Raw genomic sequence first — 10,878 nt, 5'->3', positions numbered from 1 at the left:
AGAGAGAGAAAGGGAGAACGTTCAATTTAAGCCGAGCCCACAAGCGCAAAAATGCTTCCGAAGGCTCCTGGTTCATTAAATGAAACCCAATAGCGGTTGTTTGCGTTGCCAGACAGCGAATCCGTCGCAAATTGAATGCCATATTGTATAGGATCCGCCCATGTTTGCTATATAGCTTACGCGCCCGCAGTTTTACAAAATCGACGCAAATGGCGACTGACATATATATACATGTATATATAATATACATATATATATATTATGTGCATATGTTGTTTATCGTTAATTTACAAGTCAGTTAGATGTTGTGACAGAAGCGGCGATATGTGTGATAAAACAAAATTGACAGTTTATTATTCGTCGTATCTTACAACAACTCGATCGTGATAACGCAAAACTGCGTGCGTCGTGATAAAAGATTTGTTTTGCAAAACACGCGCGCGCGCGCGCTCATTATTTTCTAATGGTCCAACAAACGTGCGTCAAACAATATCTCGCGACAACGTTGGACGAATACGGACTATCGCGACGATATAGAGCGTAGTTAAAACACAATTACCGCGACGCCCCTCTACGTCGACCCCACGACAGACCGCGGGCGTACCGCGCTGTCAAAATAGATAACGCTCGGAGTAAGTCACCCCGAAGTTAAAACCCATCGCTGCAACGGGCGTTGTGTAGGACCATTCACTTTGGGTTAACGTCGACAAAGGGTGTACAGGAGGATAGGAGGAAGGCAGAGAAAAGAGGGTGGAAGGAAGGGAGGGAAAGAGGGAGATTGTTACGGCGGGACCGTGATACGCTCGGCGTGCACGTTTTGTTGCTCACGACGAAGTTAGGGGTTGATATTGCTCGTCGTTGGGGGCTGCCAGTGTGACGTCACACGCCTGATTAACATAAACGGACCGGCGTTCGTTGACAGAAGCGTTATCTTTTACCGCCCGTAACCGCTTTCCTCCCGCGCTTAAGAGGGGATATCAATTAAACGCGGTAATGTATCAGCCGGTAAAAGTTTGAAATTTCGTTTCATTTGTTGACCTGACCGTTCGAAGCGGCGAATTGTTTAACGCGAAAATCCACGCTCTGCTATCATCGATCCGTAGCTTATGACGAATTTCGGGCGAGGGGGATTAGTATCCGCGCAGGAGGGATGACGCGCGCACGTCAACCCTTTTATTACGGGACCGGATGACTGTAACTATCTAACGTGACGACATTAGCGGAACCTCGTTGGCTCCGGAATTATTATTATTATTCTATAAATGGATACCAAAGAGGGAGATCCAGATTATAGGACATTATGGGACACCGCTCGCATACCCATTAGAAACGTGCGTGCGTACGTTTTTATATTCACTTGCTTGAAATCTCGCGTACTTCCCGCGCAATATCTTTTCAACTTCTGTCGCGGTACGAAATGTCACATGTTGTAACATTTCAAGCGATCTGTCTATTGTATAACTGTGAAATCACACTTTCAAGTTTTTTCTTTGATAGAAATTTGCGAGATGAAATTCTAGCTTTTTTATACAATTATATCATTTTTTTCGACAGTATGGAAAGCTCGCCGCTTCACTTCCTCAACTTCAATGACACTTGAGAGTAACAAACGAACGAAAATTTGGCAGCTGCGTTTTTATCGTCTCACTTGTCACGGAGAGCTCAATCAATCTCGGTTAATAGCATCGAGTTAAATCAGATTTTAGTTGTTCGGCGGACAAATTATTTTGAAAAAAAAAAAAAAAAACATGTAAGAAACTGAACGAAATAAGATTCTACGAGCCGATCGTAATGGTAATGCGTATGATCAGAGAAATAGTTGATGTAGATATAGATAATAAATATAGATGCAGGTAAAAAGAGAGGAAGAAAATAAGAGCGATCCCGCGCGCTTTGGTGGGAGGAAAAAGATGATCGTCGGGGAAACTTTATCTCATTCATACTTTTGCATTTGAAAGCGGTAATTTATGCGCGCGGCGAAGTGAGACGGGAACGCATCGCGAAGAAACGAGCAAGAGGGGACGAAAGTGCGACGGTGACGGAGCGTGAGTGCTGGCGTGCGCGACGAAGACGCACGAACGTCGCCATTATAATAGATATGTTAGCATGCAAACGCTGTCTTTTATACGTTTGCCAGTCTGCGGTAGTGGTGGCGATCTTCCAGGGCCGTCGATCTCTTTTTACCGTACCCCGAATCCAGCTGTTTATCGATGTCAGTAAGATCAATGTCTGTTAAGTTGGCAACGCACGCGATACCTTCGTGGTGTCTCGTCCATTCATTCTTCTCATAACTCTCTTGTCAAACCGCGAAGAGAGAGAGAAGAGCGTGTCATAAAAGAAGTGACGCAAGGATCAGATACTACATACGGTGTGGTGTTTTAAAAAGTCCAACTCTTTTCAAATTGAAAGAGAAGAACACAACTTTCTGAAGATCAGAGATTGCAAAGAGAGGAAAGAGAACGAGAGAGAAGTTAGATTAAGAACTTGACGTTAAAAAAATGCAATTGGGACTATAATATCTTAGTAACGTGACATGATGTTTTAGATTTTTATTGAATGTAAGTTGACCAGTTTCTTCAAGATGCAACAAAGTCGCCGTTACGAGACATCGAGATTGCCGTGGTTAAGAGACTTAAAAAAAATCCGCGCTATCTGATAAATCGATAGTTGATACGTCCCTGAGGGGCCTCGCGAGCAAAACGTGGAGGCGGCTCGAGAGGGGCGGCAAAGCACGGTTCGCCGGATCGGGGAGTGGTGAGAGGACAACGGCGGTAGCAACTGCTGCGGCGGGAGAGCGGGGGAGGCCGTCGGCAAGGCTCGGCGGGAGGCAGCGGGAGAACGCATGGGTTCCACGAGGGGACGGGGGGAGGGGGCGGCGGTGGCAGGGGTGTATCTACTTACCATACTCCCAGTATACCAAAGTCCCGCGCTCGACTCGCTACGCGGCAGATAGTAGTCGCTGGTAAAGCACGCTTCTGGACAGCAGTCGCGAGAACATTGGGAGAGGGGCAAAGAATTAAAAAAAAAAAAAAAAAAAAAAAAAACGGGGGAAACGGAAAAAGATAACTGAAGATAGACAGTGGGAGGAGGGGGGAAGAAGTCAAAGCGCGAGAAAATCGAGAAAATATTTGCTAACACGTGCTCGCCGTTTACTCACGTGAATACGGAAGAAAGAAGCGGTGAGAGAGCGGAGATTTTTTTTAGCAAAGAGAAGATGTACCGCGAAAATGTCGAGCTGAACCCAATAAAATGGCCGGACGACGACGAATGAAAGTGTGACTGGATGTATCGCGTGTGACAGTATATCGTTGCGTGTTTCGTGTTGTTCCGGTCACATGGTAGCCAGTGCCCCCTTCTCTTCCTGACCGCGGGGGTTCCTCCGGTGGGCGGTGGGGATGTCAACCGTGATTGGGAGGGATGTAGAAAGGGGAAGTGGAAGACCGTGCCTAGGATAGAAGAGAAGGAGATTGAAGAGGAGATAGATAGAGGGTGAGAAGGATGGAGGAAACTCGAAGAGAGGACGTTGCTTCGACGTAATGATGAGCAGGGTAAGTGTGTATATACAAGATATTACGTAATATAATCTTTTTCTACGTAAATAGTAAATTTTGTAGAGTATATTTCTTCATGAGAAGAGGAAAACATACATTTAGTCTTTATATCCATTTAAGAGATCCATTTAAGATGGAAGAGAAATCCTAAAGCGGATATCACTCCGTCTCAAAAGCTTTTTTCATTTATTATTATTTTTTTCATAAAAAAAAACTACCCCTCTTTCGCTGTCCCTTTGGGAAAAAATTGAGGAACAACTTTTTACTACGGCACACGTATATGAATTAATGATATCGTACATTACAGTCCGCGACAGACAATACGCGGCGCGTCCCCTTCTTTGCCACAAGATGTCGGCTTAAATCGTCGTTTGGCAATGCCTCCGGGGCTTCGCCAGCGCGCTTAAATCGTACACTTGGCACACGAGCTAATTGGTCGTATCTCGCGTTAGTCGGCGTGTTTTATCGCGCCATCCGTAACCGGTCGAAACGTTCGCTCGTTTCAACGAGCAATTTAACGTAACACGAAATGGGTAACGCGCTCGCCGCCGCCCGATTTTTCACTCACGGTCCCCACGTGGCGCACGACCACGTGTTGACCAGCAATACCGTCTTACGATCGGAAAAATCCTCACGTGTGTGTTTTCCTGGACAGTCAGTCTATGAATTGTTGAGAAAGCACGCGTCAAAAATTATTATTATTTTTCTTACGAAGAGTCGTTCGATGATCCTTGATGTCTCTTGAAGGAAATACTTATTAAACGTACAGAAATATTTTTTTCAATTTTTCTTGTTTATTCGATTTTACTTTTTATAATCTTTAACATTTTTTTAGAACATTTTTCTTTACCACTCTCAAGTTTTTTTTCGGAGCGACTTTTATTGCCCTACGTAACGTAAGTTTCTGGAGAAGCGACAGAGCGTAGGAAATAGATGCCTGCCGCTTCTGCTTCTCTATCTTGCGAGCCGGACATGAAATTGAATTCGTACCGTGAATAACGACTAACAAACCGCAGTTATATCGTAAAAAGCAATGCAGCGGGATGTGAATTAATTCTGGCTCGCACCCCACAGGCTATCCCGAAGCCCTTTTTCCCTCTTCGTCTCTTCTCGCGCGTGCACGCGGCGTTTCTCGTTTCCTCTCTCGCGGTACTTCTCTCTTCCAACTGGAACGGTCCCAAAATTCAATAAAGGCGAACGAGTACGAGGTCTCCCCCTTGTCTCCGCCGTTTCCCGTATGAGTGGTGGTGGCAGCGGCGGCGGCGGCGGCGGCGACGGCATGGGGTTAGGAGTGCCGGAGTCATCGCGAGGATACGGAGGGAGAGATCGAGGCTCGGTGCATACATTAGCGAGGGCAGCGTGAGCGGAGATACTGTCTGAACAAAGGGATCAGCTCGTACCTATCGAAAAGGCGATTAAGCGAGGATAAAGTTAACTTCGCCTTGGGCACTTTCGCTCGAAACACTATCTGAAAAGGACTTTCGTCCTGTATTGTGATTCGTGGTTATAGTACAAGGTATCGTTATTTTTCGGTGCACCGATAAAATCGATGTATGTAATCGTTTAACGCGTCAAAGAATTACAGAGACTTTTTGCGATATTGATTAATATTGAACTTTTATAGCGAATGTTTTAAAAATTATATTATATTCCATATATATATATATATATACACACACACATACATGCAACCGGAATCGAAAGTATCCAAATAAAGTCGATTATTACAATTTATATTTCTAGAGCTGCATTTAAAACGACAGAAAGATTAAATTATTTGCAACGCATTACGCGATCTCGCTAACTTGACACTTGTCTTCGTTGAAGACAATGAAGGTGGAAAACAGGCCGCGCGTGAGATTGAGAGAAATAGAACGATGGCGAGGACAGCAGGGTTGACAGGACACAATATTGCAATAACTTCAATTACGGCGACACGACGGATTGCCATGGGGTGGATTCGACCGCGTCCTCCGCCCGCCCGGAGCCAACCACCCCCGCTCGTTTCATCCATTTATATATCCGAGTGACACAAACGTCGCGGTCGAATTGGCTGTCGTATCTGAAAGGGGCTGCCTTTAAACAAGTGCTTCTTAATAAACCATTGACGCGCAAAACCACCCTCGAAAATTCGCCCCTCAGCGCTGCGTTGCCACCCTTCCTCAACATCTAACGCCACGAAGCTCCACGGAGCCGTCGAGGGACCTTTAGCTTTCGTTACTTCGTTAAATTCGGAAAGAAGAAGCGCATTCTGCGGTTCGAAATAAGTGTAACAAGAGGCGTTTTGACATTTTTACTTTAGAATTTCCTCTTAAATTGTTATTTTAATCATTCATGAAGATATAAAACAAACATTATAGAGTGGCATTAAAAGAGATTAGAAAGAGATTTAAATAAGTAATCAACATGGTTTAGCAACCATTAGCATATGTGAATTTTTCTACGGAATTATAAAGGATCGTGAAGTGTTTGTATACGCTATAAAAGTTTTTTTTTTACGCTGATAATAAAAAACAAAATTATCAAAACAGTTTTTGCGAAGACACGGTGACTTATCGACCGCCCGTTACAGAGCGGGAGAGCAAACTCTGGAAAAATTGTACAGAGCCTTTTGCCCCGCGGGCTAAGGGTATTTCGCTAGGGGTGGGCACGCACCCTTCTTCGCTCACGTCCCACTCGAAATTTCGCTCGGCTAGCGCTTTTTTTTAACATTTATTTGACAGCTGTCGTCCGCAATGCGTGCGCGTTTACCTACCGCGCGCGGTTGTCTTCGTGTCGAAGTCGTTCGAGGAGAGAAACGACGAGCCTGAACGCCACCCTCCGAACGAAACAGGGACAGTGAAATCTTTTTAAGAAAGCTTTCTTGATCGAGACCGACCGTTTCTTTACGTAGTAAAGATTTATAAGCGATATTAATCTCTCAAGATTCTAGCTTATGTATTTTATTCGACAAAGTTCGTAAATTGAATTCGTATAATATCACCGCTAAGATTTCTTTCTTAAATAAAGAACATTTGTTACGCGCCAATTACTTACACCCACGGTCAGCGCGGCTGTTAATTGCGGAACAACGTGTTTTTTTTTTTTTGTTTTTTTTTTAATCGGCGAGGAACTAATAATCTCGTAATGAGTTGCTGCAAGAGAAAGAGAGAAAGAGAAAGAGAGAGAGAGAGAGAGAGAGAGAGAGAGAAGGTTTGTCACGCGATGCAAACGAATCAACGATATCGTTGAGCTAGGTTAATTACCCCATGACCCGCGCGCCGCAGAATGCGTGGCCGCGACACCCCACTTTCTCCATATACTGTTGTATTCATGCATGGACTTCCGGAAATGTTGGTACACGCGAAAATTGAATGCCATACGCAACACAACACTTGATTGCAAACGTGTTCATTACGTTAAGTTCAATTAAAACATTTTTTCTATTTGATCATAAAAGCAATAGAGATTGAACTGTCAAGACGCTGTAAGTTGCGAGACATTTTCTGTTCTCAAAAGAAACAAAAAAAAGACAGAAAATATCGATCTCTATGTTAATTACTTCTCGGGTTTACAATAAAGAAAATCATTGAAATCTTTGCGCTGTATGTACGTCAAAATATTTTTTATTTTCTCTGCGTTGTATCGCTTCAAAACGTCAAATTTAATTTCCATAAAGAACAAATCGCATCGCGTCTCTCTGTCGTTAGGGTTTCTTAAATCGATATCCGCTGCCGCGCCAAGAAACCTTTCTTTTCCTATCGAGCATGTCCGGGAGAATGATAAAACGTTTAACGGCGGGATAATCGTAGGACATCTCGATAAATCTAACGAGGTTTCGTTGGATCGTTTCGACCTTTCCTTTCCGATCGTCGATTTAAGCACGTTTCGGGTGCACAAATCCCAGAGCGAAATCCCGATAACTAAGCGGAAACTTTTTTTTTTCTCGGCCGCGCGGCAACGGCGGAATAAAAAGTACTGGAGCGACATTGCCGGGATCGTGGCGTTCGGAGCCTGAGAACTTCGTCAATTAGACGGCGCAACAATTAGCCGTGGCCACTAGACAGCAGTGGTTGTGATGGGAAATAAGTAATAACGTATCGTTGACCATAGTCACCTGTCTTTCTCTCTCCACCTTACGCTACAGAAACTACGTTTAATATCATGTTACGCGATGCCTGCTGCGTTTCCCGAGAATGCGGTTTACAGCACGATGTTGCGCAAATGCTCGTTTTCTCAGATGCTTCCATAAGAGAGTTCAACAGAGAGACCGATCTCGCGTCGAGCAAGAGAATCGGCCGTATTGCAAAATGTAACTTAGAAATTTGTGGGAAAAAAACAATTATTTTGCACGCTGGGTTGAGTCGCATAAAATCGGGAGAAGAGAGAGAGAGAGAGAGAGAGAAATAAAATGTTTTATTTTATTTCTCTCTCTCTCTATATTTTATTTATAACTGACAAATATGTAAAATATACGAACTTTAATACAATAATATATCTTTTAATTTACATATAATTAATAAAAAAATTGCACAAATATTCTGTATATAGATATACGCGATATTTTTCAACCTTTGTTTGCTGTCGCGTAAGAAAAAGATAGAGAGGAGCTCGCGAGGATAAAAATCGCTCAGAATGTCACGTAGATGAGGCGCGGCGCGCCTACTTTCCCGGTGCACCATGTCTCGTTTCTACGGGAGTCTCATCGTCGCGCTCCTCGCCTCGGGCCCTCGCGAAGGATTTCCTCGACAGAGCGAGCACCGGACTGCCAGCCGAAGAAAAACCTGGCTACCTGGCTCGCTCTCGCGTACGTGAGTTACGTGACGCCGGATCGGCTGTCGATTTATCGCCGCGATCGCGTACGGCGCGTACGTACGACGACGCACGGTCGCGGCACTCCGTCCAACCGGATGTGAGATTCGTTCCTCGACGAATCCCGCGCGAACGTGACGTCCTCCTTAAACGCGTTAGTGTGTTCACTCGTCACTCTTACCACGTTTAGAAGACGCGGAACACACTTGACTTTTAGCGCGAAATAATTCTTCGAATTACATTGAGTTTTTGTAGCGAGAGAATTTATCGAAAATAGAAAAAATTTCTTTAAACTGTCAAAGCCAAGTCACTTTAACGACCTGTAAAAAAAAAAAAAAAACGGCGCGTCCCAAAAAGCCTCATTGGATAGATGAGGAACGCGAAAATCTGGAACATTCGCTTTCTCCAAAATCAAATCGCGGAAAGAAGAGGCGCGCCAGCAATTTTCGGGATGGTCGCAAAATAATGATGATCTTTATCCCTAATGAAATTAGTCCTGCTGCTTTGGAGCGCGCGGGAATAGACATCGTACCGTGAAATTACTATAATAGGCGGCGGCGGGGTGGTAGGATCCCCCCTTAACGCACACGCACAGGCGTCACTCGCGTGTGGAGAGACGTCGAGAAACGCGCCGGCTTCCACGTGTATATTACGTACGTGGATTCGCGGGAGAACGCGGGATTGGATCGGTTCCGCTTGGTCCTCACACCGATGCGGAACGATCCCCCGGCCTATTTAAAGAGAGCACCTAAATATAGTTCGCCTTTTTGCCGGAATTTAAAATTACGGTCGTAAAGAAACCGAGAGCAAATTAGCCGGGGATTCGACCCTCCTGAGAGGGGCTGTCTCTAGCCTCATCTGAAGTCGTGCACGAGTGGATCTTACATCTCGCGAGGAGAGAAGTTACCTTGTCTGTACGCGCGAAAGATTCGATCGCTCTTCTACTCGCAAAACATAAGAGACGAGGAAATAAAGTTCAAAGTTTGTCACACAGTAAGGGATTTGAAAATTATGAGACACGTTGTGTGACACAATTGCAATGAAACAAGAGAGAACACAACAAAACAATTAAACGTCCCGATATTTAACGATAAGAGCAAATCGTCAAACAACAATTTTGTCGCACCTGCCCAACTAATTCTGTCCAATTCTATTACGCCGTTATGACAATGGTGTACTTCCTCGACGTCCCGTGGCCTTGTCCGGCTCTTCTGGGGCGATGATGTCGAGACCCGCAGCCCCATGGGTTCGTTCTGGTGGAAACAATTGCTGCCGCGGGGCATCATTTACATCATAAGCAATCATAATGATCGAATTTTCGGCGAACGACGATGATCCAACGAGTGGAACGAGGGGAGCCAATTCAGAAGTGGGTACCCACTTACCGGCTGTACGAACTATGCGCTCTCTCGCGCGAGAGAGGGACTCTGACCCTCCTCCACCTCTTTCGACCCTATAGCTTCGGGCTACCTGCGCCCGTTTATACGAACTGGCACCCATAGTCCGTCTTTTTCCGTTCCTCTTGTTCTCGCTCTCTCTCTCTCTTACCGGATCCCGAGAAGAGAGCACTTCGAAAAAAGTAATTGTCCAAAAAATTTCGAGGATGATGAAAGACGGCGTCCCGTCAACCATTTACTCACGCTCTACGCATTTGTTTGTCTTCACGATAGGATAGGTAGTAATACGTTAAAACGTACAGAGTCACGCCACGATCAGTTCAGTCAGCGTGTCGAGGCAACTCACCACCGACGATCGTTGATATGCAACGTATGAACGAGCGAGTGTCCTAAAATGACAAACGAGCACGCATATCGTATTATGTATAATAATGAGTTATCGCGAACGATATGCGGAAAAACGCGGGATTTCAATTTCCCCCGAACGCGCGCGCGAATAAAACAATACTTTGCTTGGAGAACGTTTACTCGCGTGGCGCTCGTGTCGGCGATAATATGAGGAGTTTGCGCGAACTATTTGCCCTCAAATGGTCGGGAAATTTGCAACAGTAGTCGACTTGAAAATCACTCGTACAAACGCAAATGATTTTGCTTTGTCGTTCCCGGCGTGCTTCGAATTTACGGAAGCTCTCTTCTCGCTCTGTCGCGAAACAAACGCGTTCGTCAGCAGCGGCGACGACGACGACGGCGACGTTGCCGTTGTATTTTCCAGCCTGGGGTTTACCAAAGACGGCGAGAACCATCTCTGTTTTGGGCTTTGCCGACGCGCGCCCGCTCGCTCTCTCTCTCTCTCTCTCTGTATATACGACTGGACCTATCAGTATGCGGACCACGAAACGTGGTCGGAGCCCCCTCGTCTTCCTTGTCCCTCTCGGTCTCCTTCTTCGTCTCTCGGAACCTCTGCGTCTCCCTCTGTCTCTCTTTGACAAACACCCTGTCCCTCTTCTCTCTTCCTCTCCGTCTCTCGCTCTTCGCCTCTATTTGTCTCTGCCTTTCTCTCTCTCTCTCTCTCTCTCTCTCTCTCTCTCTCTCTCTCTCTCTCTCTCTCTCTCTCTCTCTTCTCTCTCATGATGCTCTCC

General features: G+C 45.4%; 1 long non-coding RNA gene across 1 annotated transcript in view; it reads left to right on the top strand.

The window, feature by feature from the left end:
• The first annotated feature begins 2,945 nt into the window (after window positions 1-2,945).
• The window catches only part of LOC109853754, a 138,874-nt gene continuing 130,941 nt past the window's right edge, over window positions 2,946-10,878 (top strand). The window contains exon 1 of the long non-coding RNA XR_002250146.1: window positions 2,946-3,548. This is a non-coding gene — a long non-coding RNA (uncharacterized LOC109853754). The remainder of the gene's footprint in view (window positions 3,549-10,878) is intronic.

This window comes from Pseudomyrmex gracilis, unplaced genomic scaffold (assembly GCF_002006095.1).
Source record: "Pseudomyrmex gracilis isolate BER0280 unplaced genomic scaffold, ASM200609v1 scaffold_54, whole genome shotgun sequence".
Classification (NCBI taxonomy): domain Eukaryota; kingdom Metazoa; phylum Arthropoda; class Insecta; order Hymenoptera; family Formicidae; genus Pseudomyrmex; species Pseudomyrmex gracilis.
This window is presented reverse-complemented; position numbering and strand designations above follow the sequence as displayed.